The sequence below is a fragment of the Herpailurus yagouaroundi genome, unplaced genomic scaffold, assembly GCF_014898765.1.
Source record: "Herpailurus yagouaroundi ecotype Mexico unplaced genomic scaffold, PumYag 166, whole genome shotgun sequence".
NCBI lineage: Eukaryota > Metazoa > Chordata > Mammalia > Carnivora > Felidae > Herpailurus > Herpailurus yagouaroundi.
In genome coordinates this window covers 24474990-24502357 of record NW_024412407.1, presented here as the reverse complement: position 1 = coordinate 24502357, position 27368 = coordinate 24474990, and the positions used below count along the sequence as shown (strand labels likewise).

Below are 27368 nucleotides of genomic sequence, written 5' to 3'. Positions count from 1 at the left end.
TAAAATACAGAATAAGTTAGTTAGCAACACCAATACTGTATTATAGAATGACGTGGTTTTCACCATTAATTTTTTTCTTTATTTTTATGAATAGGAAGTTGACTTTACTAGCAATAATGACAGTTAATGACAACCCAGTGAGTCACTGCCTCCTGGGCCTTAAGGAGGAGTAGGTTCACATATAAATGATAATTAATGCCATTAAACATTCCAACACTACACTTACTTAACAGCTTTTGGCATTCAAACTCTTAAATGCTTCTACTGTACCTTACCAAATAATTAAATACTGTGAAGGTACACGGGGTTAACCTGCAAGGGAACTGAGTGGGATTGCTCTGGTATGTCTCTTGAGAACCACATCAATCTGTAATTTTTCTGTTCACCAATCACCTTTATATGTGGACGCTGTGTTTTTATCTAGCTGGATAATAAGCTATCTATGAATTCAATACACAGTAACCTGTGCCCCTAGTTTGGTTGACATCATCGCTCATTCCTTGGGTTGTTCATGTTTGCTCGGCAAGCTGATGCTGCTTGGCAAGTCAGCCTTCCAGATGTGATTTAAATTCATTTTCGTAAACTGTAGATTCAGTGATGTACATCATGATCATAGCCTTTCTCTCGATATTTCAAGAAGGTGCTTGAGGAAACACTGAGTACAATATTGGATAACAACCCTCAAGAGCTATTTAATATTGGTAAACATGTAAAAGGATCTGATTTCCAGATAATAAAGGATTATTTTATTGTATGTACAGATGTTTAAATTAACACACACATTCCATTCTTATCTTTCTTAAATTCAGCAGAATAACTGTAAGTCTTCACAAGGCATGTTATCAATGTAAAAGCAATAAAAAAGTCACCCCCTTGTGAATTACTATTTACAGTATTTCACAAGAATGGCATTCACACCCTCCAAATGAACAAGGTTGTCTCTTTAAATTGAAGGACACTGCCTGCACTCTTCATCAGTTAGCATTAGCAATGGGGTGGGGGGAGTGGGGAAGGGAGAAAATAACAAACCATTTTTCTATCATTTGAACTCTCCTTGACCCTTGTAAGCTATTCAAGTATGCACTTAAGACAATTCAAATAAATAACATATATACCCACGTACACAGCAGATATATAGATAGCAAAAGAGTGAATCCTCATAAAGGAGATAGGCTGATACCTAAGAAATTAACCATCTTTAAGCCTGTTCTTGGCATTGTCATCGACAGCACAAGAGGAATTCCCATATATAGATGGTAATAACATTTCATGACTTTAATCAATAATTATATGAATCAGGGTATAAACTTATGATGAATGAACTACAGCTAAAAGAGCTAAGTGAGTTAATAAAAGGAAAGAGCCACCTTGTCCCCAAATTGACTGAAAAACTTTCATTCCATAATCATAGTTATACTGGGGGAATGTCAACAAGGCTGGCAAATATAAAATGCAGTGAGAAGTATATGATGAAATATATCATTTAAGTGATATTTAGCTTAAAAAGTTCAAAATATTCTTGTCAAACTTATTTCTGTTCCAAAGTTAAATATAATTTTTTGAAAAAATGTTACATCTCATAAATTGCACTTGTACATATCTATGTTTACAGGAATTATTTGTTCATTTTTACTAAAATATTTCCTCAAAATATAGACTAATTGGTGTCTGTTTAGCAATTCCCAACACTCCTTCTCTATAGTGGCACCATGTACTATATAGTTTTAAACATATACTTAATGATATTATTACAGGGTCTACTGCATTTTTTTAACACAAAACACTAATAAAAGCAGTAATCTTGACTTGGCAGGTAAATGCATAGAATATCATACATGATGCTGTAAATATTTTTAGGATGTTTTCTAAAGTCCCTCACTCCCTTTTTTCCCAAAAAGGGATACAAAAGAAGAAAAGGGTAAAGGTGGAAATTTAAAACATGACGGAACTTCCCTGTACATTTTCTCAATGTTTAGAGAGCTTTAATTATACAGTTTCTAGAAGCAAAAACAAAACCCTACCAAAATTGACAGAGGCAGATAGAGATAAATGAGTCACCACATAAACCTTTCTTTCGGCCAGAAACCATGTGGATGTGGAGGTTTCTTCAGAGCAAAACATGTGTCTTGAGTTCCCAGGAATGTCTACAGTGGCAAGGACAAGAAATTCAGTGGCTCTGAATACTCATCCCACCCAGGCTTTCCTGTTACCTTGTGGAACAGTGACAATACCAATTCTAGAAACCAGGGGTCAAGAGGGAATCGCTCTGTTGTGATTCCCAGTGACCCATAGAGCAGGATTTCACCACAATCCTGTGACATGTGACTGGGTTTGGGTCATTTTGTGACAGTGTCAGCTCCAAAAACCCTAAGGAGGGCTCTTCCCTTTGTGAAACAAATTAATTACACAACCAGATATTGCCACATTCTTGAGCCTACTGACATAATGGAAATTTCAACACCCACCTTGCTTTGTATTTTTTTTCAAAAGAGTAAAAAAAGACCCAAGTAGAGCCCCATATAATTCAAGTAAAGGAAGACAGGGAAAAAAAAAAGATGTTTTTATTCACTATCTGTAGTGGGAAATTATGTATTTTTGATCTGAAGTCCAATAGAAAATAATTCAACTTTGTACTACTTACTCTTGAGTGGTACGTGAGACAGAATGAATGGATATTGGTTTGTCTGCTACTTCTGAGTCTTCTAAGCTGTAATACTTTCATCAATATTTACAATGTCTCAGCCCTGTTTACAGATGTGTAATCACATTAGGCTCAACAGAGTTCCAGAGCTTGCTATGACTTTTATGTGGACATCCTAATTAAAAACGATAAATTGTTATTCACACAATCTTCACTGCTTTTTAAAAATCATTTATTATAATTTCTTCTGATTCCTAGCATCAAAATGAGAAAAAAAAATACCTGTATTTATTTCATAGGCTATCCAATCATAGTTTTATTAGGAAAGAGACTTCAGGGGCTCTCCCTCTTTCCCGTATCCGTAGCAGGATAAAACATAATTTCTAATGGTAAATATTAAAGTCAAAAATATGAGCAATCATGGAAACTGTGAGTTTTCCCAACACATATGAGTCACTTATATCCTCAGAAGTAATGAAGCCTCCAGAAAAAAAAAAATAGAGATTCAAAAAAGAGACGATGAGTTGATGGTTTTTCCTGTGTTTAAGTCAGATTGGCTATGACTAAATAATTTCTCAATTGCTAGACTAAAACAAGCCAAAACAAATAGCTCTTAAAACTTTAAAGTATATTGTGTAGTGATGACTGTTCAAGGTCTCACTAAAGTCAACACTGGAGAGATAATAACACAGATGAGTTGGATGCAAAGGGCTATCCTTAATTCATTGATTATAGAAACAAACAAACAAAAAACCCTCTGCAACATTGTTGCAACCAGAAAAGTAAACCTAAAATAAGATATTCTCACTTGTACATGAACAAATCTGATATGGTTCACATTTAATGATAAAAAGGAAAACATATACATACACTCAAGGTAGTTAAAGCCCAAATGGTTGCAACAATGGTAAAATATTTCTCCAGGTATAATGAATGTAGACTAATCTGAGCATTTTCAGATCAGTAAACATTCTACCCAAATCCCACGGTATATACATATTAATTTCCCCTACTCATTTGAAATCTTTCATTTTTTTTCTAATGGCACAAATACAAGGAGGAAAATATGTTAAACATATTAAATTAAAAACTTCACCAAGGAAAAGCCATTCATTTAATCAAGAAAGTTTTATCAAGTGCCAACTGTGTCCAGTCAGAAGTGGCTCAGTCTTATAGGAAGCTAGACTACACAGATACAATAGAAACACACACTTGTTTCCTAAACTTGCTGATAATAATCTTATTATGGAAACTACATATGCAAATATCAATTTTTTTAAATTAAAATTTTAATTCATGCCAATGTGATCAGACAGCCAGTCTATTGCAGTGTCCTAGTTCAATTATGTCAGCATTATTTTCCCAGGAAGATGGGACATGATTTCTGTATCAGGTGTGAATAACACCTAGCACGGTGATGAATATATGGTGTACTGCATGATTATGGATATATTTTGAAATAAATTCAAAAGACCAGCCTGTAGGAAAAAAACATAATTCTAAATCTTATTTCTTTAGTAGACAAATGAACAGATATTAGAGTTGAAAATATTCATATTCCTAACTTCCTCACTGTGTGACCTTGGACAAATTGCTTAATATCCCTGAGTCTTCACTTTCTAAATTATAAAACAGTTTGTGATAAAACTTCATTAAGTAAAAAGATTGCAGATTTACCACACATAAATTCCTACCAGATACTTGCACTTATAGCGATAATATTATTATATTGTCATACGACACCATGTTCCCTGATTGCTCATAATCTACATGAATTTTCTCCGATAATTGAAAAACATAACTGTTTTCAATGTTTTTCTACAAATATTTAAATATTTGAGCTATATGTGTGCAATGCTTATTAAAATTACTTTAACTGTTTGGAATATTTTTTAACACAATGTTGGGGGGGAAACTTTATAAAGAACGCCAAGAATTTAATAAATTAAGTATAATTCTAAATTAAAGAATATTTCTCCATTACCTATAATCAAAATATACTAATATTTCTTAAATTGGAAAACCTGGACATCTAGGAAAATTTATTTATCTCCAAAGGGATCAGAGACACTGGAACCAAATAATCCTGAAGATCAGTTTTGATGGTCTTGGGGGGGAATATATGGAGGGACTTCCCCTATCCTCTGAGTTTTGCATATCATCATACTCCCTGAACACTTGTTCGCTGGGTGAAACCTATCTTAGTTGTGTGTACGTGTTCAGTCCTTCTGTCCTAAATATGAAACATTTGTCAAAATGAAAATACTGAAATTGCGAGCTCCACAGTACTGCTTACAAGAAAAATGACAAATTCTTGGATTCGGAAGGCAGAGAGAGAAATCAGTTTGGGGCTTAAGAAATACTGTCAGCTATAAGAAGAATTTTATGATAACATTAAAGTATTTGGAGTTTCTCTGATTAAAGACTGCATATCTATAGTACGGTAACTACATATGTTAAAGTCCTCAAACCATGCATGTGATCTATTTGTCAAAATTAAGCTCCTTTTGTGAATTATAGCTTCAAGAGAAAAAAAAAAAAAAAACAACTTTCCAAACTGTTCCCATGATAGGAGCCTACTGGTGAATAAAATATTGAAAGGGATCTTTACAAAGTTATAAAAATTAAAACATTGAAACAAAAAAATTGCTGCCCATGCTTGGGAAACATCTAGATGCCTAAGTGAAAGTTAAAAAATACCATTAGATAACAGTTTCTATACTTGGCTGTGAAGACATAATCAGTAATGCCTACAAAAATATCACCTCTAAACCTCAGAATGTTGTTGTGGTATATGACAAACTAATAAATTTAGGTTAAAATTACTTTCTTTGATATATTGGCTAATAGTAAGTTATAACTGTTGTTTTAAATTTCATTTAAAAATGAACATTAGAGGCACATTAAATAACATTAGCTTCTCTTTTAAAAGCCCCAAATCAATCATTAAAGTTGTTCATTTACTTAACATCTACCATGCATAAGACTCAGTGCTGAGTAACTGTATTCTAAAGTGATTAACCAACACTGCATTTAAGCATTTTTAAAAAATGTTTCTTTATTTATTTTTGAGAGACTGTGAGAGTGTGAGTGGGGCAGGGGACAGAGAAAGGGAAAAAGAGGATCCAAAGTAGGCTCCCCACTGTCAGCAGACAGGCTGACACAGGGCTGGAACTCACAAACTGTGAGATCATGCCCTGAGCTGAAGTTGGACACTTAACCGACTGAGCCACCCAGGCGCCCCTGCATTTAACCATTCTTAATACATCTTCAAATATCATGAAAAAAATTAATGTATAACTGGATAAACATTGTATTTTATTAGAAAATTAAGAACTAAAGACACACACAAGGCATACAAAGAATACAAGTTTTAGAAAGCTTTGGTATTATTATTGACTCTAATGATTATGCATAAAAACTTTAGCATCATAGTATCAGTACGTATCTTTATAGTATTATATACAAGGTAGTAACAAAGCGGTTAAAATCGATAAAACATTGTCAAATATTTATCCTAATCTAGAATCAGTCTTGACTACTGCCCAATATTCTTAGTAGAATCTAGAGTTCGAAAATATATCAAGTGTGCTATGCCAACAAAATTTGGAAGTATTTCTTCTTGACCAAACTATTGACATATTCTGAAGTATGACTAACTGGTCTCTTCAAGTTTCTATAAATAAAATAATTACAATGTTCTCCATACTCATAAAATGATTTACCCTTTAAAAAAAATGTATATTTACTATGCCATTTGCTTCAATATAGCCAGCAGCAATGAATTCTACAGTTTTGTTGTATGTTGCATAAAAAATTACTCTGTTTTGATCATGATATTTGATTTCATTGGGTGTTTCCTTATGAAGAAAGGTAAAGAAATCCACCAATAGGTATGTATTTTTCCTTATCATCTTTGGTGCATGAGGAGAATACTTTTTATTTGAGCTTCATCTTTTACTCATGGTTACAATACAACACTGGCGTTTGTAATTATTTTTCAATAATTTCATTTTCCATTTTTGTGAGGCACACAGAAACTTCAACAACATGTTTCTTAAATAATGTATTATCTAATATGCATCAAACTTTAATTGTCATATCCTAAATATGACTATTAGTAGAAGAGAGACTGGCATAGATGACACAATATTGGGGCATATAAAAATAATTGATATTGCTCCCCACCAGAGCCTGAGATGGCCTTCAGTTCACACTGTGTTGCAAACTACCTAAAGAAGAGATGAATTGTTTCCACAGACTTTCTGGTTCATAAATTTCCTGTAGAAAGGAAGCAATTGTTTTTGTTTAAAGGAAACATCCTGGGTTAGATTAAGCAAAAGTCCCATTTTCTGTCAACAGAAGACAAAGCAGAGAGGTAAAAAGGTCAATAAATATCAGAAAGCAAAAATCTAGCCAGGATTTATCAGGTACCTGTTTGTGCAACCATCAAGGGCATCAGGAAACAACACATTTTAATGTCTGAGTTAATTTTCTCCTTTTGTTAAAATATTTTATATTCTGCATAGGCATCATATGCAAACAGATTACTAAACATATAATACAAAAGCCTACCTTTTAAAATAAAGTTCAAAGGCTATTAAAAAGTATATTTTGAATTCAAATTAAAGCATGACAGAGCTGGAGCAATCTTCTCCTCCACCCACAGATGTCTGAACAGTCCAACAGATTTTTCTCACTGAATTTCTCCAGGGGTTAAGGCCAGGGTCCCCCAAGTCCATTAGGGGGACATTTCTGCTTCTCACATCCCAATAATGTACAAGTTTCCTCATACAATTATACATTGCCCAACCAAACTTTTCTTGATTTATATCAATTTTCTGTGTGGATATGGAAAATTTCATTGAATTGCTCACAAAACATAAATATGAGATATAGTCACCTCTTGAACTTAGACTTCTCTAGTATTTCTCAAAAGGAGAAGAGAACAATATATATTTCTTATTTTCCTGGGACATTCCCATTAATAATAGTAATAGAATAAATGTAATTATAGAATATTTAAAGTAAAAAGTCCATCACTTATGGTCATTTTTAATTTGACCTTAAGACAAAGCATATAGCTGTTCCATAGAATTAGGGTAAAGATTAAACAAAATAACCCATGCAAAACACATAGAAGCAGGTGTTACTTGGCCTTCTATATAAGCATTCAAATAATTTATCTATTATACCATTATTGTTGCTATTTTATAAAAATAATAATCATTACTTTTAATAGTGCAATTTGCCTTGAACCATCCATAATTTGCATATTACATACATAAAATATATGTACATGCCTCTGATTTATATGTATAAGCACAGTATTTTCATCCATTCATTTGACAATTATATATTGAGTAATTTCTATATACCTAGGTACAATGATAGGTATTAGAACACAGAGATGGAGAACACAATACTCTACTCAGGAAACATAGTATAGCAGGTAAGTATAAATCTATTACATCTACTAGATAAGTATAATGTAATATGTTATGTATAACAATTGAATTATACATGGTGTATACTGAAAGACAAAATACTGCTACCGTTTCCAGTCTAGAAGGAATATGGATGATGTCGAAGAGTACATATTAAGATTTTTATGCTTCTTAGAAACATTCTCAAAATGAGGCATGCTCTCTCTCTTAAGTATGTATGTCCCTTGTCATTACAGCGGTTATATTACTGAACACTTGTTCAGAGTCTTTGGGTACACAATCTTAAAGAATGTTTATATCTCCACATGATAACTTCTAAATTTTTGATTCAAATGGTATTTATCCTATTGAGTTAAAAAAAAAAAATCCTGTCGGGGCGCCTGGGTGGCGCAGTCGGTTAAGCGTCCGGCTTCAGCCAGGTCACGATCTCGCGGTCCATGAGTTCGAGCCCCGCGTCAGGCTCTGGGCTGATGGCTCAGAGCCTGGAGCCTGTTTCCGATTCTGTGTCTCCCTCTCTCTCTGCCCCTCCTCCGTTCATGCTCTGTTTCTCTCTGTCCCCCCAAAATAAATAAACGTTGAAAAAAAAATCCTGTCTCCAAATATAAACTAGTATTCATCTTTGAAGACTCTTCTGTCCTCATGAGGATTTCTACACAGTATATGCTGTAACAAATTAGACCTCAAATGCATCCTTGATTGACTATACGTCAGCCAGGAGACTATTCTGTCCTCATCACAGTGCCTAACATGTAGTCGCACTCAATAATGAGCATTTATTGAAGGAACAAATGAATGAATGAATGAACTCTGAGTCCCTTACTTTCTTGGAAGAGCTTTGGACAAAAGTGAAATACTCAACATTGTTCATGAATGTAGCATGTTCTCACTAATTTTTTTTTTCTTCTGGATCTGATGTGAGCATTCAGAAGTCTCATTGTGCTTCTGAAACAAATAATGGCTTTCAAAAGAATCTGAGCAGGACTTGGAAACAACTAAGATTAGTAATATGTCATGCTAGTGGAGTATAGCTGTGTATTAGCCAAGCATAGTAATTAAGGGAGTAGACTCTGGACCCCCACTGTTTGGTTTCAGAGCGAGGATCTATCCCTCACTAGCCATGTGACTTTAAGTAGTTACTTCACCTCTCAAGCTTCTCAATTATAAAATAGGAGTACAATAATGCCTCCTCTTAGAGTTGTTTTAAGGATTAAAAGGATTAAATATTTGAAATAACTTTAAACAGCACCAGCAGGCACTCTCTTGGTGTTTGTTTAATAAATCAGTGGTCATTTCAAAACGCAACTTTCTTGGACAGTGATGGCTTGGGGACAGTGATAACCACTATGTAAGTCTGTTGAACTGGATATGGGAATTCCTTCCCAAGGCTACTTGCAAATTTCCATGTGCGGCTCAGATTTACTCACAAATCAATATGTATGGCTTTCATTCTAAAGCTGACTTTGTCAAAAGTGGCAGCTACACAGGTATGTTTCCAAGTTTGTGAAACTCCCAATCTTTACAGGGAAAATTCCCCATATGTATTACTGTTGTCCTTAAGATTCTCCACTCAAGCAATTCAAATATATCTTTTCTGTGGCCAGGGAATTGCACAGATCCCCCTCCGTTTTATGTTTTGGTTTATCCCACAGCTATTATGTGTCTCCTGTCACTCTGGCTGTTTTGGTTTTGTTGTCTATATTCAAAGGAGGCCTGTGGTTGTGTCTATCCCAAGCGTCTGTGTTTCGAGTTGTGGCGGTTTGCCCCCTCTGTCTCTCATCATTGCTTTTGGCTCAGTCCCTTGACAGGAAATGAGAGATTTATTTTATCTGGCTTGAACTACATTGTTCCTTCCTGACTACTGGTGTTACTTCACTCTAAATAACATGACTTTGTGCTCACAGTCTGCCCAAGGTCAAAGCCTGAGGGTAATAGACACATTTAAGAGCAGAGGAAGAAAATACAACCAGAGAGGAGGAGTGGGCAAGGAGAGAATTTAAAAAAATAAAAAAAGAAAGAAAAAAAAAAGTAGTGATGCAAAAGTTAATCTTGCAGCAGGTCTAAGTTTCTGGCGGGTTTGAAATGAAATCTGTTCTGAAGAGCTGAAAGGGGAACTTAGCCCCCGTTCCAGATGTTATCGATTTAAAATGACACTGTGAAGTAATCTAGGCTTGAAATTTAAATTTAGTTTTAAAAGAAAGCATGAGTTGTCTGGGAGAAGGGTTTCCAAAGCTTATTAATACTTGTGATATCATAATTGTAGTGTGTTTTTAATAATTTAAATTGGAATAATTACTGGAATTCAAATATTCCTCTTTGGCTTGACACAAAAACACAGAGGAATTGTGATAGTGCATACAGTTAGTAAAGTCAAACTCATTATTAATAAAAAGAAACTTAATGATACCTAAACTTAAGACTTGAAGCCATGAAAAGGTTTGAAATTTTGTCTTATACAACAAAACAAGAATTACAAGAATATAGCTGAACCCTATCTCCTAACCCATTTATATCTCCTCCATTCTTCTACCCCACTCTCCACCCCCCCACTCCTACCTCACTCCCCACCCTCCCCACCCCCTCCCATGCCCCTGCCTTTGGAGGTGTGAATAAAACTTTCTTAGTTTTTTTCAAATACCTCTAGAGTTTCAAAGGGTCAGCAGGATGACCACCCAAAGACATGGTAAAAGAAAACATCTTGGTTTTACTGTGGTCACACCATTTATGCTGAGCAAAACCTCTCTGGGAAAGTTAAAGATTAGGGAACAGGGAGAAAACTGGCTAATCTAGATATACACTTTTTCTATTTTTTTACCAGATTGTCATGCTCTTTAATACAACTTTTGACTCAGGAAAATGGATTCAATGGAAGTGGCCTTTAAATAAGGCAAAAAGCATTTAGATTACACATAAGGCTGGATTTTGCACACAGAAAATTATTTCACATGGGTATTCCATTCTTGGGGAAGATGATGAAATCCACTTTGCTAATGATTTTTCAACACTTATATCGTTCTGTGTGCTGTAAGCATGGCTTATGTTGAAGTCAGGAGGACATCCCTAATGGCATCTTAAAGACTTTAGATGTTTGTGACTTATAACACTTCCTCTAGGAAGCCCCCACTCATCTCTGTGGAACTAAGTGGACATCACTGTACTGGGTTGGCCAACAGCCCAGTATCAAATTCTTTCTCTATACAAATGCTTCGCTCTGAAACTCCGACTAAAAATTATTCTCAGTGCACCTTAAACTTACACAATGTTATATGTCAAGTATACTTCAGCTAAAACAACAACAACAAAAAAGACATTATTCCTTAGAATCATACTTCCTTGTCATTTCAATTCTTTATGAGATGGTCTACATGTGAAACGAGCCCGTAAATATTAGAACAGGGTAGACACAGCTGCATAAGAATTTCAACACAAGTCTCAATTTGTAACACTAAGTTTTTAAAAGGTAAAGGAAATAATGTTTTTATACATCGTTTTCAATGTTTTCTGATTATTAAATTATAAATATAGTCCTAAAAGGTACACATAAAAATGTGATTATTTTCTCCAAGGTGCTGATAAATCAGACAATTAGGTCTTCACCTGAACACCTAAATCATCCACCAAAAGTTTCTCCTTTAATTCTCCCTACACCTCAGGTACACAGAAGGAAACAACAACAACAACAACAATAACAAAACAACAAAACAAAAACCAGGAAACAATGTGTTAAAAGAAAATAACATTGATTAGAAGTTTACTATTTTCAACACTGCACTATAGCTGATTTCTGATACAGTGTCATATTACATGCATACAAACTCCAGGAAAAATTAGTGTTATAATCCTCATTTCATAGATAATAGGCTAAAATTTAAGATATATTGGAAATATGCCCAAGATCATAGAGTTTACATGCAGCAACATTAGGATTAAAATTTGCATATGTCTACTTTTTTTTTTTTTCAGAGAGAGCAGGGGAGAGGGGCAGAGGGAGAGACAGAGAGAAAAAGAGAGAAACACAGAGAAAGAGACAGAAAGACAGATAGAGAGAATTTTAAGCAGGCTCCATGCTTAGGGCAGAGCCTGATACAGGGCTCAATCCCACAGCCCAGGGAACATGACCTGAGCCAAATATCAAGAGTCAGGTCAGATGCTCAACCAACTGAGCAAAGCAGATGCTCTTATAAGTGTCTAATTCTAAAATCCATATCCATTAATTATTCTGGAATAGCAATTAGAATTCTAGTTTACATAAATTTAGTGTATCTAGAGTCCAATTATGTATCTCACTTATGCAAAATAAGGAGTTGCAAACAAAAACAGTCCTTTCATTCTTCAAAAGGTTAAAAATAGAGTTATCAACTGAGCCAGCAGATTCCATTCTTAGGTATATACCCAGATGAAATATATATATATATATATATATATATATATATATATATATATATAAAACACACACACACACACACACACACAAATTTGTAACCAAATGTTCATAGCCACATTTTCATAAAAGAGTGGAAACAACCACCCTGATATCTATCCACTGATAACTGGATAAATACATTGTGGTATATCCATACAATGAAATATTATTTGGCAATGAAAAGACATAAAGTTTTGACACACAACATGGATGAACCTTGAAAACAAACTAAATGAAAGAAGCCAGTCACAAAAGACCATATATTGGATTATTCCATTTGATTTAAAAGTCCAGAATAGGCAACTGTATGGAGACAGAAAGTAGATTAGTGGTTATCTATGGCTGTGAGGCAAGGGGAAAAATGTTGGCGGAGATATGAGAAATGACTGCTAACGAGTATGGGATTTCTCTCTGAGATGATGAAAATATTCTACAATTGATCATGGTGATGTTTACAAAACTACAAATGTGCTAAAAATAACCCTTTAAATGAAGGGATTATTATTTAAATATATCTTAATAAAACTCTCGCCAGGGGCACCTGGGTAGCTCAGTTGGTTAAGTGTCTCAGGTCATAATCTGGTGGTTCGTGGGTTCGAGTCCCACATCAGGCTCTTTACTGACAGCTCAGAGCCTGGAGCCTGCTTCGAATTCTGTGTCTCCCTCTCTCTGCTCTTCTCCCACTTGTATTCTGTCTCTGTCTCTCTCTCAGATATAAACGTTAAAAAAATTGTTTTAAATAAAACCCTCACTAAAAAAATGGAGTTATGTAACACCTTTGTATCCGTATCATCAGATGAAATAGGCAGCATATTCCCTAGTCAACAAAGTACTAACCAAATCTAGCTACCAAAACAGGAAAGAAGAGTTGTTTGTCTTCTATCATCTTCCCTAAATAGTGGCAAAGCTTTGGTCTTCTGGATCCAGGGGGACTTCTGAATCATTGCTAGAGTTGAAAAGACCTCCCTCTTTGGCCAACTATGCTTTGAGAGGAAAACTTGCTGGAAAACATTAGAACCACACACTGGTAGTTTATTTACCCAATGCTAAACCGCTTGTTTGACATTTCACTCTAAACTGACCAATGATTTGAGTATTGTGTAGACAACCACAGAGAACAACTAAAACAGTGGGAAAGTATTATTTTAGAAGTACTTACTGTTTTATTAACACTTAGAGGGGAGAATTCCCTGCTTCTACTCAGATTCGGTTCTTCATGTTCCAATGTGAAGTAGGTTGCCCAATTGTCAAATTTGTCAATATAGTTTTTAGTCCTGCAGCCCATCATTAGATGACAGAAAAACATCATGTTGTGGCAAAGAATCAGTAGGTAGTAATCAAATGTCCCATGATGTTGACATTTCCCAACCCTCCATAGATTTTTTTTTTAAAGGGAGAATCCTAGAAGTATCAGACTAGCAGGCCTGTGAAGGACCAGCTCTCTGGAGATAATGACACATTTTGTCCTGATAATCTTCAGATGTTAATACCTTAAAAGTTACTCAGTTGAAGTTGCTTTCAAATTAAACACCATTGCTATAGTGTTTCTGTTGTGATTGTCGGAGGGAAGTGGAGCCAGTGCAATTTGTCCATGTTTTACAAATCACCATCTGGCAGGGATATGGCAACATGTGAAATCTTCACAGGACTCTTGTTTTTCTACTATCTGCTGGATAACTAAGGAGATCACCAGACTGCTGGGATGACTGCCAGATGGTAAGCAGGTATGTTTATGAGTTTAAGATTCTTATTTTCTTTCAATGCTTTCACATGCTGTGGGCGCAGAGGCATAAAAGTGAAAGGGAGAAAGAAATGGGAGTGGATTAGTAAGCGACTATATATGATCATTATAAATGCCTTTGACGTGTCTTGAAATGCGAATTTTCAAAAGTCTACATTCAATCATTTTCTGCCATGTAGAAAAATCACGAGTCCTATGGTCACAGGATTTTTAAAAAATGCTACGTTTTTCATTGTTGTACAAATAGGCAGGTGTAAAGTTTCTTCAGTCCTCTTGAGTAGGCATGCATTCCCCAGAGAATCATAAGTGTCATTGACAGACACTAGATGAGTGTATACCCTGGATACGGGACTGAGCTAGCCGTTTTAGCAAAATGAAAATGAGAATCTGTTTTATTTTATTTCGATTGTTCAAATAGACAATCACAGGCAAAGAATACCTACCTAAGCAGAGTCATAACAAAAACTCTTGTAAGAATCGAAGATTCACAGGGTTAAATCTGAGAAGTAAATTGTAATCATCCGAGTGGCTTCCATGAAAAGAAAAGCACATCCTAGGTAATCTTAATAAGTGAATGTCACAAAAAAGGTAATGCTTGGTATAGAGAGGTACAGTTCTTTAACTTAGGTTTGAATGCCTACTCAGGAATATACCAAAATGACTCAGGGCAAGTTTCTGAAATTCTCTAAGATTCAATCAGCTCATCCATAAAAATGGTGATAACAGTTCTACTCTCTATGATGACAGTGAAACTAGAAATATAAGAAATGAAAATTGTCAGCAAATACGTGGTTGCTCAATAAATGAAGCTGTTATCATTATGATTGATATTATCATTAGCACCTAGAGAGGGATCCTTCTAGACTAAATCCTTAGATTATTTTCTTACATGAATTATATATATACACCTAATATATTTGGATATTTAGATACACATAAGATCTATGTTCAGTTGTGTACTTACACGCAAATTTGTACAAATACAAATATACATGCCTACTAGTAGACAATTCTGTCCATTCACAGAAAACAAAAATTGAGTTTTGCCTAAAAACCTCTGTAATCATACTGAACAAATACTAATACAAGTTTCACAGTTTTGAGACTTGATACTTTGGGCAAATTACTGAACCTGTCTGTGTCCTTAGCCAGAGATACAGGTGGAGAGAATAAAGCCTGCTCTCTAGAGTTATATGAAGATTAAGTGTGATTATTTCTACACAAGACATTACACACTGCCTGGCAGAGAATAAATGAATAAATCTTTTTTTTTTTTTCTTTTTGTTTCCTTCTGTTTCCCCTTTAAGTATCAATTTCTTCCACCTCTAAATTTAGTCTATCTTTGCCCTTCCTTACGTCCTTCTCTCAAGTTGAAGGATAGGTGTTCTCTGATTCTTTCTGGTCCTTCCAGTTATATTCTTAATTCCACCACTCTTTTTACCAGAATAATTTTTCTCCTTAATTATATGATTCCTGGGTCTATTTTTATCATAAATTCCTATTCATCCACTAGGTTCCTTCTCCTTAGACTAAAACATACTCATTTCCCTCATCCTAACAATAATTTTCTTTAATAGGTAATATTAAATAATAATAATATATAATAATAATATTTCTTTAATATTACCAAATGACGGAAGATATAGAAAGCTTAAATATGCCAATGGCCATAGAAGAAATTGAAAGGACTATCGAAGATCCATCTCTTAAAAATGCCAGACACAGGTAGTTGGGTTTTTTTTCTTTCTGATTCAAGTAATTTTATATGGGTTCTAACAAAACTAAGTTGAATGAGAATTTTTTTTCCTTATTTAAGCACCCCCAAAACATTAAAATGATTAAAAGACTCACAATTCTTTTGCAAGGTTAGCAAAACCCTGACACCAAGTCACAACCAAAGCCATATATGGTATACACCTTCCCTGACACACAAAATTATAGGCCAAGCTAACTTCAGAATAAGGAAGGAAAATTCTAGCAAGTAGATCTCAGGAGTAAATTAAAGAATAATGGCCCATTACTATACGGTGCTCATGGTGAGGATGAACGCCTGGTTGAAGACAAAAATATCCATTTAAGCAATTTTTTATAGTTAAAATAGTAGACAAAAAGGGAAAAACCACAAGCAAATTGTTAAAAAAAAAACTCTTTGGAAAACAGTGCCAACCATTCCAGATTCCTTTAACGTAACTTAGGAAAAAAGAGAAAAAAAAAACACCTTCAAAGGGAGTTTATTTGTCACAAATAGCTATAAAACACAAAGTGGTAAAGTAGTCATACTATCCTTTGTTGACCCAACTTCTCTTATTTCTCACTTCCTTTTCTTTTTTCACCAACAACTACATTGTCTGTAAGCCAGGCCAAGTTTAGTGCCTCTTCTCACTCATCTCCTGTATCCTTTTCAACCCGCTGCAAATGCTTGACTCCTACCTTTTTAGAGAAGCTGTTTACGCAATGGTTACCAATAGCCACTGAATTTCCAATGTCCACTGGCCTGTTTTCCGTCCTCATGCTCTTTAACCACTCTTTAGCAGGTAAGACTGTCACACACAACCTCCTCAGCTCTTTGCCACCTTCATCTTTCTTGCTTGACTCTCCCCACTTCTTGCTTGGCCTCTCTCAGCCTTTTTCTGCCTCTTCTTCCTCAACCTGCTCTTCAATGTGGAGCACCCCTAGAAGCTTACTGTTTGTGGCCTTTCCTTTGGGCCTGACCCAGAGGATGTAGTTCAAACTTAAAAAGGCATGATAGAAACTATGAATAAAACAAAGTAAACAGAAGACTGCATTAAGCAAAGAATCTATGCATGACTTTCAATTTATTACAGTTTAAATAGAATTTAAGAAACATTGCAACATGAACAATCTCTGCCTCTATCACCTTCAATATGTTTAATATTACCTAGCTAATCAAAACAATAGTTTCCAATGTTAACTAATGTCTTTTCTGCTATTGCCCTTGCTCAGTTTTCTTAAATATGTTACTGACATCTGTAAATAACTTACTAATTTACACACAAAATGTGAAGTTCCTATCTTGATTTTTAACCGTTGTGAAACCTATTTAATGGTAAGGCAGCTAGTGCTGTTAGAATTATTGGGATACATGTGAATGTCATTTAGGAGGATTCAATGATCATTTATTCAATGCTGATGACATGTGAAACATTGTTTATACAGTCATATTTTAATATATAAACTCTAACCAGATGCTACATAAATGAACTGGACTGACTTCCAAATGTAAAGTAACAACTTTAACGTTTTAATCCTATTAATTTTAAGATAGCTTACTTTCCCTAATTTGTAAACAGATACTAAAGTCAAAATATCATAAAGAAAATGATATAGGTGCTTTCAAAATCCTCATTACAGACATTAATCTCTCAGTAAAAACTCTTCAGTAAACTAGATCATCTTCTCCATTCTCTCATCTTCAAATTACTGCCAGTTCACTTCTTCTAGCTGCTACATTCTCCTCCTGTACTCCAGCAAAATTCAGAAACCACTTTTACACAGTACTTGTAAATAAAACTCCTTCCAATCCTTTGTTGCTTCTTTTCTTCCCTCTGATAATTGTATCCCTTAATGTTACACCTTTCAAGTATTTTAGGAAGTCAATGCTACCATACTCTCTCTTATTGGATACATGCTCTTCCCTTAAAGAAAATATAAATAAAATGCTCAAACCCAGACAACATAACATAGGGCATTATTCATTCACAAAGAAATCCTTTACAAAAAATTGCCCACCGAAACCCTCTAAACAGTGATTTTTCTCTAGTGCATGGAAAGGGTAAGTCAATTAGATAACACACATTTACATTCAACTTTTCCAAAATCATATCAGTTTTGCAAAGTGGGGTACAACTTGTTCTCATCAGATTGTTGCACCCCATGCAACATGGAATCAAAAATGAGCCACAGCCAGACTAAAGAACATGATTTCTGTAACTCCAGCTAGGGCATTTACTCTTCTACAGCAGTGGATTTCAAACTTTTTTTTTTTTTTTTAACTGTCACAATATTTCTTCAATAGAAATCTTACAAGGATAAGACTTAGAAAAGGGCTAAAAGTAGTACGGTTATGTTCTTTTCTCCTCCCTTTACTAAATGGCTTTCAGATCATCTACAAAAAAACTACTGCCTTCCTTGGAGGACAGTTTGAAAACAATAATATTGGACTATTTGCTACTTATTGGTAAAGGAAAGGTCTGGCCACCAAAATCATAATCTGACCACAGATAGAGCCCCAACACGCTCAGTTGAGAACATGCCTTGTTCTTTGTTTAAAATGGTACCCAAGCCACGGGTCACACACAATGAATGGTCAGTGATGGTAACAATAATAATTTTTAAAATAATGAATAGATAAATCTCCTTGACACAGGAATGGTTTCCTTTTCCTGTGCCAGTGGTTCTGTCTGTGCCAACTCTAACGCACACCCCTTCCAGGAATGGCATTCAGCCATCCTGGCAACCAGAATTAGAGCAAAGAAAATATGAAATGTCTCTTCAAAACATAAGTGGAAAGATGAATGCAAAGCCAAGCAAAAAGTACCCAGATTCAACATGCACATTGTTAAATGTCACTTCATAGTAAGACACTTTATGAACGTCAAGTGAACAAGGACATGTATAAATTGGGAGACTGAGAATAGGTATGACCTATTAAAAAAGCATCAGCAAGTAAAGAAAGTCCAGAAGAACATACACATTTCCAATTAGAACCGTTACTTTTGAGGAGTGAGGGGAGTGGCAACTGGGTAAAAGGAGAGCAAGAATAGGAAAAATTTTTTGTTGTGCACATTTTTATACTTTCTGAATTCTGAACCGTATAATGATATTCAAAAAGCAATTCAATAAATTGAAATTTTCAAAAAATGAACGTAAAAAGAGAATTCCAGTAGACCATTCTGAAATGTCATGTCAGCATAACAATGAACTTCTTTGGTTTGGGGGGAAAAAATCAGCAATACAATGTTTCATCCTAAGAATCTAGATTTAGGCCCAGTAGGCCCATCGGTCAGGAAAACTGCTTCTTCTACTTCAGATAACTCCTTCAAGAAAGAGGCACCTATTGATTGAAACTAAGGATTCATGTCCTGATTATCAAAGAGAGATACAATGTGGCAAGGGTTGCCAACAGTGCAGCTAACTGATAGGGGTCTTTAAGATACAAGTCAACTGTCCACAGGATGTGGAAAAAGAAAAATCATTGTCTTGCCTCAAATTATAAACCACAGAGGGATTTTCACAGCTCTTTCTTTGTAACAAAGAAATTGCAAAGATCAAAGAGAAATCTTAACCATCCTGGATGGCATATACCCTCTTTTCAATGCATAGTGTTTCCCCCTGTGAACTAGAAACAAGATGTTTATTAACTCACAGGTCTTGCTTTGAACATTTATTTAATCACCAAAAGGTTCTTAGAAGAGAATCATTAAAACCTAATAAAAATTAAAAAGTAAAATTTCCTTCAAAATAGACATTTCAGCCAAATTTCAACATCCCTGAAACATCTTGTCCAACTATTAAATGCGAACAATATTATAAATGAGGAAACAAGAACAAAATGCAATGACACCTAGGAGATACCATGGCCATGGCTGAATAAAAAGAAAATCTTATTGGTAAATACCATGTTTCTGGTTGCTGTTTGAAAGTAACACATACTCCACAAAATCTGTGTTACTTGCCAATTGACTAAGCAGGTCACACTTGCCTCTGGGACCAAGAGCCTATAGCACTATGATTTGGAATAAGATAGCATTGAATGTTCTTGATCTTTAATCAGGTCTAGGGTCAGATGTGCTGCAACTGTTTTGAAACTGTTCTTGGCCAAGCCCTCCTGTACATTTAGATTTACACACAAAATTCAAGCATTAGCATACAAGTGCCCACTAAAAGCATTTGTCATAAAAAAAAAAAAAAAAAAACTAATCAGATGACTAATTGTACATATTGTTGAAATAAATGCTGTACAAAATGGTCAGTGCAAAAAGACTTTGAGGGGCACACAGTCCAAAAGGGATGGACCCACTGATATGGGTCCACACGCATGCGTGCACAGAAAGCAACAGACATGATTTATATTTTGAAATAAATTGCTAACTCTTGACTAATATAAAAGTAATAGATGAATTCTGAAACAGCATAAGATGCTTTCAAGTCCATTTAATTCTACAGTTGAAAGTTGACATTACTTGGTTGGTTTTGTGGTTCAAAAATAGTTCTCAAACATACTAATGCTTAACGTTAAAAATTAATACTGTATTTTTAAAAAGCAGATATATATCCAATGATGAGGTTTTGGAGTGATGGAGGGGGGTGGAGTTAGGAGCTGACAGCCAACAAAGAATTCTTGAAGACATCTTTGGTGCAAAAAGGGGATTTTATTAAAGCACAGGGACAGGATCCATGGTCAGAAAGAGCTGCAATGGGCTGTAGGTCATAAGGAAATTTAATTTTACCTGCCATTTCCTTCTTGTCTTTGTTCCCCCACATCACTATGGAGGGAAGGGTGATACTAGGGGCTCTAGGAAACTGAGTCTATAGGTTTCTGGAGATTAGGCTATTGGTATTTATAAACAGATGGAGACTCATGTCCTGCATGACTGTGATCTCTATCAGTGAACCATTTGTTTTCTTTCCTTTTCCTTGTTCTTGGCAGCCATGTGTGCTTGAGGAAAATCACACACATTCTACCTGGTGGAGCCGGTGGGGGGGGGGGCAGGCAGCTATCTTGTGTTTGGCCCTTAGCTTGCCTTCTGTTCTCATCATCCATGGTTGCTCTAATTCTCTTTCATGCCCCTTAATCTACCCAAAGTAATATTCAGAAAAGTTCAACTCAATTCAATCCCATGGTTTGGGAAGGTTGGGTGCAGATTAAAATGGTTCATCATTCAACTGCTTGCACAAACATTTGTGGGTCCCTCCTACTCAAGGGAATGAAGTCACACATTGTATAAAAAGTCCCCCCAAAAGGGAAAGTAAACGTCCATTCTGTTCATCTTACAATGATTTTTGTTTGTTTGTTTCTTTGTTTTAGTTAGATAAGCTTGAAATCTTATTTAGAAGAAATCATCAAAAGAGGGGTACAATGTAATTGGTACATCCTATTTTCAAAGAGGTAAAAAAGAAAGTAAAAGCCCAGCTATACTGATGATAGGATGGTGTGAAGACAAAGAGAATTAAGGAAGAAAAAACACAAAGATAGAATTAAGAAGAATTAATAAAATATCACAATGAAGGCAAATGTGAAAATAAAAATATAAGAGAAAAAAGGAATGAAATAATGTTAAGGGCAATTGTATTGTGAATAAACATAATGAAAAGCACCAGAAGCATTGTTTTTTATTTAGTTTTTTTCCTGTGAAGATATTCAGGGATTTTCCTCCCCTCTTTTTACTAACTAGGAAATTGATATTATTAACACTTGTGTTCACTTTATATAAGTTAAAAAAACTATTTTCAAATGCAGTTTACTGTATGACTCGTAATCTTAAATTGTGGTTTCAATTTCATCACAAATGCAAACCAACTGACTCATATGTTTCTGTTATTAGTAACCGATAATTTAGAGAAATATAAATAAATGACATCCAAGTGACTATTAAATTTTTGTTAAGTTGAATTACCTTCAATAAATGTTCAGTTAAGAAAATCAAGTTTTTATTACCACTGCACAAAATAGGCAAAGATATATTATCATCTGCAGCTATGGATACCATTGTTTTCCTAATTTTGTTTCTATTTTTTTCTAATTTCTACTTCTAATTTTGTTTCTAATTCAGGAAATAGTACCTAAATATATTATTTGTGATTTGAGGTATTAATAAGATGACACTCTTGGAATGGCATAATGTAACCATCAGGGAGAGAAGTCTGCTGGTGGAAAATTTAAAAATTAGCAACAGCCTTAATTGTTCCATAGTCTTTTACTTTTTTTGTAAAGAGGAAAATATACAAAATAAGCCTTTTTTTCTCCCAAATTCAAATGCGGCATTCTTTAAAGTAAATCCTCTGAACAGAATTTGTACATTAGGACTGCCATCCCTTTGCAGCTCTGCAAAGCAAGGTAAGATAGCTTAGCATAGCTTTTATCTGCAAGGATTCCCCGAGGCAGTTTCTGTAAAAGGGTTAATGACAGATGTTTCCATTAAATCTGACCTACCTCTTAATTTTGCCATTGCCTGATAATATCCTGGCTTTGTGCTTATTTGCATGGGCAAATGGAGTCACTCTATAACAAGCAACACACCGCCCTCGTTGAAACAAAAGGTCAATTCATTTTAAACTGATGTGTGCAATATTTTTTGTAGTTGCAGTTAAAACAACAACAAAATACCTTTCATAGGATGCTACTACTTACAAAGAATTAAAAGCCCTGTTTTCTGAACCCCTGGACACAACATACATCTGTAGGCAGAAACGAGTACTACCAATAGAAATCAATACATCTCCTTGTAGGTAACCAACTAGAAAAATCACTTCTGTCTCTAGGAAGTTCCTCTTATTTTTATACTAAATACAACCATGGTACAGTAAATTGTCTTTGCTGAGGAATTAGTTGAAAACTCCAAAATGCTAGCAGCACTTTCTTGTTTACTGAGTGTTATTACTTTTGCAAAGAAAAAAATAATCTGTAAATATAGAGGGAATAGTTACTGTCTTAGGTTTGTTGAAAGATATAGGTTTTTTAGCCTTTAGGCTGCAGTCCAATGCTACAGTTTATGAGTGGCCAAATTATGTTCCACCAGAAGAAAAGAGTGAGTGATCTTGAACCTTGACCAGGTTGCTATAATAAACCCATTAAAAAATAAAATAATTCAGGCAGTTCACATAGTTATACAAGGCTCTGTTCAAGCCACTTCTGGTGGGAGAATCAAGTAATGTTGAGGGTCCTTCTGTGATTCTCATGAAGAGGCATTTCAACTATGTGCTTCCTTTTTGAATAGTCTAGAGCAAGGATTCAAGAAACATTGCATTAATCTAACTATGTTGTTTCATTTTATTGTAACATTTAAGGAGTTCACTATTATCACTTGCCAGATAGGTTCTCTTTCTGTAATTATATATACAGTACTATATACACATATACTATATGCATATCATACATCATCTTTATCATTACAGTCTAATCTCTAAGACATTTAAATACTGAAATTCTGGCATTAAATTTCACCTTACTTGGAAAATAGCTCTTCTGTATTTCATTGACAGTAAATCCATACACAAAACATTCCTATTATACCAACCAAAATCTGTAATTATTTCAAAAGGAAATAAGTAAGATTTGTGGGTGGAAGAGTGAACTTGCTAAATAGCTAATTTTCTTCATTTAAGATAAATAAAGCCCCCATTTGGCACTTGGACATTGCAAATAATTGAAACAATTTAGAAAACTCTCCTTGCCCAGTCCTAAGTGTGTTTTTTTTAATGGATTTTCCAAAGAAAATTCTAGTCTTACCATGCTGCCTCAACTTTGTATGAAAATAAGATCAATGGGAAGGAAAGATGAATGATTTCTTAGGAGCCCAGGTAGGTGTTTTCTCTGCTGGTGTATATTCCTATTGCAGCCAGGAGCATATTTTCCCCATCTACAAATTACCTAGATCAGACCCCCAGCCCCAACCTCAATCTTACATTCACCAACAAAGCTCAGGAAACGGGAAATCATGTTTCCCCTGCTAATTCTCTATGGATAGTCTTTCAAGACACAACCCACAATCAGAAGTATAAAAAAGCAAATGAAAACAAATATTTACTGCGTACATACTTAATGTAGGTTTCTCAGTACTATGAGGATATAGTGAAGGTGATGAGGATACGCTTCCCTTTCTGTACAACCTAATCTCTTCATTAAGTAATGATTAAAGAGCCAAACAAAAATAACCAGACTATGAAAATAAATGTAAAATGTAAAATATAATAATGTAAAATGTAAAATAATAAATGAAGGTAGTCGAACATACTAAGCAATGGGAGAAACTAGGGATTTCAGTCAGGTTACAGTTTGAGTTTATAAAAGTAGCCAGAACTGGTGATTTGTGTCTTAGGTTTGCAATTAAAAAAACAAACAAACAAACAAAAACAAAACTTACAAGGAAGATGGAAGAGCAGAAAAATTCTAACCTCACCTCTCCCAGGGATGCAACTAGATAGCACTCACATCAGTGTAAATAACCCAGAAAATGACCTGATAACTGACAGAACAAACTCCACAACTAAATGTAGAGAAGGGGCCACATGGAAGAGAGTAGAAAGGGCAACAATGTGGTCAGAAGCTAAAGCTAAAAGAAGCTAAATGGTCCCACAGAACTGTCCACAGGAGGAAAGGACACTGGGGCATGAAGAGGAGAGAAAAACAGAGTCATACCAGGGAGCCCACACAGGGAAGATGAATCCCCATACCATTTGGCTTTGAAAACCAAGACACCAAATTCATTGAGTTCTTACAATTAGTGAGGCTCAAAACGTGGCACTTTAAAAATCAGCAGGTTCATGGGACATGAAGGAGAGGAAGAGGAAACTGAGTCCCCAATTTAAAGAGATAACACAAGAAGTTTACCCCCAGGGAGATACAGCATAGAAGCAGCAGTTTGAAAGATACCTGGGGCATATGGATGGAGATTTGTTAATCTCAGAGCATATGCTGGAGGGGCAAGGATCACTGGGAGACACTTTCAGGGACAAAGGAGCTGGGGGATGCTACATACCTTGTCCACCCTCCAGCATAAACACACAGACACCTGCAGGTACCACCACTATGCCAACACTCACCACCTAATTTGCTAACGGTGAGCCTTACTCCTGTGTTCTCCTGTGTTCCCCCTTCCATCCAGACCTCAGCTCCCTACCACACCAGACTCATACAAACCTTGCTAACTCTGTGTGTCCCACCACTATTCACTTTTGTGGATCTGCCCCCTCCAAACAGCCTGCCTCAGTTCCCAGAGCTGCAGATCCCTTCACACCAGTATACCTCTTGCTGGCACCACATGCTCCACCCCCATGTTCTCTTGCAGGAGGTGCCATTGCATCTTGGGCAAATGCATGGTGTGGCTCAGTTTAAGCCCTAGGCAACCCCACATTGGCCCACTAACAATACAGGGACCAAACCCTGTCCACAACAAGCAAAGAGAGCCACTGCAGACAACTGAACTAAGTCAAGAGTGGCTCAGTCACAACAGAAGGGTGCAAGTAACACACATAGGAAACAGATACAGAGAGTTAGACAAAATGAGGAAACAGAAGAATATGTCCCAAATGAAAGAACAGGACAAGATCACAGCAAGAGACCTGCACAAAAGAGAGAAAGCAATACGCCTGATAGAAAATGTAAAGTAATAATCATAAGGATACTCAATGGACTTGAGAAAAGAGTAGAGGACCTCAGTGACACGCTTAACAAAGAAAACTTCAAAAAGATACAATCAGAGATGAAGAACTCAATAACTGAAATTAAAAAATACATTAGATGAGGGGCACCTGGCTGGTTCAATCTATAGAGCATGCGACTTGCAATGGAGGCATTGTAAGTTCACGCTCCATGCTGGGCATGGAGCCTACTAAAATAAATAAATAAATAAATAAATAAATAAATAAATAAATAAATAAATAAGATAAATAAGAGACTCACTAAAGGAAGCAGAAGAATGAATTAGTGACCTGGAGGACAGGGTAATAGAAAGCAATCTAGCTGAATAAGAGAAAAAATAATAATATTTTACATATTTCCAAATGACATATCTGATACAAGGTTAGTATCCAAAATACATAAAAAACTTACATAACAACAACAACAACAACAACAACAACAACAACCAAATAATCCAATTAAAAATGGGCAGAAGACATGAACAGACATTTCTGCAAAGACGACATACAGATGGCCAACAGACACATGAAAAGATGCTCAACATCACTAATCTTCAGGGAAATGTAAATCAAAACCATGATGAGATACCACCTCACACCTGTCAGAATGGTTAAAATAAAAAACACAAGAAACAACAAGTGTTGGCAAGGATATGAAGTAAAAGGAACCCTTGGGCACTGTTGGTGGGAATGCTAACTGATGCAGCCACAGTGGAAGACAGTATAGAGGTTCCTCAAAAAATTAAATATAGAACTATCACATAATCTATTAATTTTTCTACTGGGTATTTGCCCAAAGAATATGAAAACACTGATTCCAAAAGATATATGCACCCCTATGTTTATTGAAGCAGCCCAAATGTCCATCAATAAATGAATGGATAAAGAAGATATGGTGTGTGTGTGTGTGTGTGTGTGTGTGTGTGTGTGTGTGTATACACACACACACACACATATATATATATATACACAACAGAATATTACTCAGCCATAGAAAAAATTTGAAATCTTGCCATTTGTAATGACATGAATGGAGCTAGAGAGTATAATGTTAAATGAAATAAGTCAGTCAGAGAAAGACAAATATCATATGATTTTACTCACATGTTGAATTTAAGAAATAAAACAAAGAAGAAAGACTCTTAGCTAAAGACAGCAAACAGATGGTTACCAGAGGAGAGGTGGAGAGGGGGATGGGTAAAATAGGTGAAGGGGATTAAGAGTACACTTATGAGTACTGAGTAATGTATAGAATTGTTGAATCACTATAATGTACACCTGAAACTAATATAAGTGTTGTCTATACTGAAGTTAAAAAACAAAACAAACAACAAAAACACCGTAATAATGGTATATGCTAGGAACCACACAAAGAAAGAAGTCTATACATTTATGTCATCATCATCTAATGTTTACAATTTCCCTAGGAAGTAGATACAATTAATACTTTTATTTTATGGATAATAAAACCAAAGCTTGAAGATATTACATACTTCCTCAAGGCAACAGAGCTAGGCCTTAAGTCACATAGTCAGAAACCATACCTAGGCATTCTGACTCAAGTCTTATACTCTCAACTTTGCTACCTCTCTTGTAGGCACATAGGCTTCAGAATTAGGCAGATGGGGTTACAGTTCCCTTCTGCTATGTGAGCTTAGGTAAAGTTCTTGTTTGTAAAATAGGGGGAAAAAAGAAGAAAAGAAAAGAAAAGAAAAGAAAAGAAAAGAAAAGAAAAGAAAA

The 27368-nt window shown here is 35.3% G+C and overlaps 1 protein-coding gene and 1 long non-coding RNA gene across 9 annotated transcripts in view; one reads left to right on the top strand and one right to left on the bottom strand.

The window, feature by feature from the left end:
- The window catches only part of SOX5 (SRY-box transcription factor 5), a 1021040-nt gene that overhangs the window by 492786 nt on the left and 500886 nt on the right, over positions 1–27368 (bottom strand). The window lies entirely within an intron of this gene.
- The window catches only part of LOC121038981 (uncharacterized), a 41886-nt gene continuing 27691 nt past the window's right edge, over positions 13174–27368 (top strand). The window contains exon 1 of the long non-coding RNA XR_005794594.1: positions 13174–14232. This is a non-coding gene — a long non-coding RNA (uncharacterized LOC121038981). The remainder of the gene's footprint in view (positions 14233–27368) is intronic.